A 2,386-nucleotide genomic window follows, 5' to 3' on the forward strand; every position below is an offset into this window, starting at 1 on the left:
TTATTTTCTAAATTTTATTCAATCTCCCCCTTATTCATAAAATTCTTTACGTTATAATTACATCCAATTGACCGCTTAATAAACTGATTTTGAATAAATTTAAACCTTAACGATAACAGTTTAACTTCTATTTTATGTGGTTTGATTTTCTTTAATACGTTTATATTTCAAATTGGTTTCTCTTATCGCCCTATTTTTTTAATATAAAGTACACCTAAATTTTCCGCTTCCAAGTCGCCACGTTTCGTATCTATGGACGTGAACCCTTTACCTCGCTTACGCGCAATTTAAAAATAAATACTCGTACCGCCCTTCGCTATCTGTCACCGCGCAGCTGCCAACGTCAACACTATAATTCTATCGTCAAAGAAAGGTTCTAACCTCAATTTACTATGAACTTACGCTTGTCTTTATTACACTAAAAGTATTTAAAGATAACTAAAACTTTCCGTATCCGCGAGTTTATAATTTAACAGGTGAGTGCCGCCGACATAACTTACGTTCTATGATCTAACTGTAACTATTGATTTGGACTCAAGTTTCGACAGTAACTAACTATTGTTTTAAACGGTATTAACAGTGCTCGCGTTTTAAATACGTCCAAGTGTTAACTGTGTAATAATAATGCCTTTTATCTTTCAGATAAAACCTCGCCCAGTGTATCTCGAATGTAAAATGACTAAAGCTCACTCGGATTGCTCTTATAATGAAATTAAATTTACTGAGCTCATTCAATGAAACCAGACCCCACAACAGCCCATTGTTGTTGACATTGAATGGTATGTACTAACTTTCTTAATCTCACTATGTCATAATCTTATAAAATTTCAACTGTTAAGCTATTTCTTTATTGTTATTACATTTCAAGCGACATTTAAACTCCAAATGTTTGTGTAAGCTAAAACCCAATTAAAATTCATTCTACTCTAACTTCAAACTACTCTTTCTGTTATTTATTTCTTTCTTTTATTTACAGAAAGTGTGATAATCTAATGACAGATGAGCGCTGAACATCACTATATCACACATACTTGAGCATGGATTGAACTAGTGTCTACCTCTCACGATTTGAACTTGTGTGCACTCCTGCTACATAATCAAGGAACTATTCTCACTAACTATATCGCTGTCCGCAGACATCTTCCTCTTAATAAAATATTTTAAACGCTTTTAGGTGCTATGATTAATTTTTGGTATATTGTTTTATTTCTTTACCTATAACCCTCTACTATTATCATTTCATTAATTACTCAATCATTAATTTGGTAAACTATTAATAACAATTGTCTCAACTTTCATATAACAACAAAGCAACCCCGTTAGTTATTTACTGATTTGTTTATACCAAACATTTACAAGTAAAACTTAATGTAATAAATTGTAATTGACTTTCCTGCTTTCCTCTCATAAATTAAATACTCAAGTAACAGATTTTATTTTATGTCAATTTCTTATCTATAAACCTATCATATATTACTGTTTTACTTAGATCAACTTCTATTATCTGCACTCTACTTTCTAGGCATTGTGACTAATATTTTACTCAATACTAATCTGATTTAAATATCTGTCTGTATAATCTGACTAATATTTTACTCAATACTAATCTGATTAAAGCAAAATTTTCTCATTATACTAATCCTGAGTAATTAATACATACTTTATAAATCATTTCCCCTATTACTTAAGAATGTCTGGCAACCGAGCTTTACTTGGGCTTGAACTAAAATATTGCTATCTCTCTCTAACTTTTGGTGTATGACACGACGTTGGACCGGTATTTTTTCATATCTAAAATGGCGTCTTGTTTGTTTCACGTCTACGCATGCACGTGTGTGAAGTCTGGCCCCATACCACGAAAGTGCAAAACTCGAAATTCGCATGTTGCCGTCCCGCCGACGCTTAAGTCATTTAATATGCGAGTAAAAGAGACGGTGCGATACGAACTTTGATTTTCGAGTTTCGTAGTAGCCCTGCAGTTCTAACTTCTAACGTGTTCTAACTGTCAACTCGCAACCTTTACTCTTTGCTCGCAACAAAAGCAAACGCTACTTTTATTTGAGTTTTGAATCCGCTTAGCTCTCAAATCTGATATTACTAAACTGTCTACGCTACTTCTAATGAAACAGATGACTATTCATTACTAAGGCCGAAGAAAACAGTGCATCGATTACTCCTACATCACGCCTAGATCTTGTGATCATTGCAGCTTTTAACCAAGGGTGGACCCTCGTCTTACTTCTGTGAATATTCGTCAATCAAGAATAACCTATCTTAGTGTTTTTAGTGAAGTGAATTAAAAATAGGAAGTGCTTACGACCGTCTTCATTTCGACAAGAAGTTCTTTATGTTGTGACCTGCTAAATCTATTAAATTATTAAACTAT

At 33.2% G+C, this 2,386-nt stretch overlaps 1 long non-coding RNA gene across 1 annotated transcript; it reads left to right on the top strand.

Annotated features, from left to right (window-relative positions):
• The first annotated feature begins 202 nt into the window (after positions 1-202).
• On the top strand, positions 203-2,386 carry LOC141427066 (uncharacterized). The gene is made up of 3 exons (XR_012451299.1): positions 203-476; positions 643-779; positions 977-2,386. It is a non-coding gene; the product is annotated as an uncharacterized lncRNA (long non-coding RNA).

The sequence above is a fragment of the Choristoneura fumiferana genome, chromosome 4 (assembly GCF_025370935.1).
Source record: "Choristoneura fumiferana chromosome 4, NRCan_CFum_1, whole genome shotgun sequence".
NCBI classification, from domain to species: domain Eukaryota; kingdom Metazoa; phylum Arthropoda; class Insecta; order Lepidoptera; family Tortricidae; genus Choristoneura; species Choristoneura fumiferana.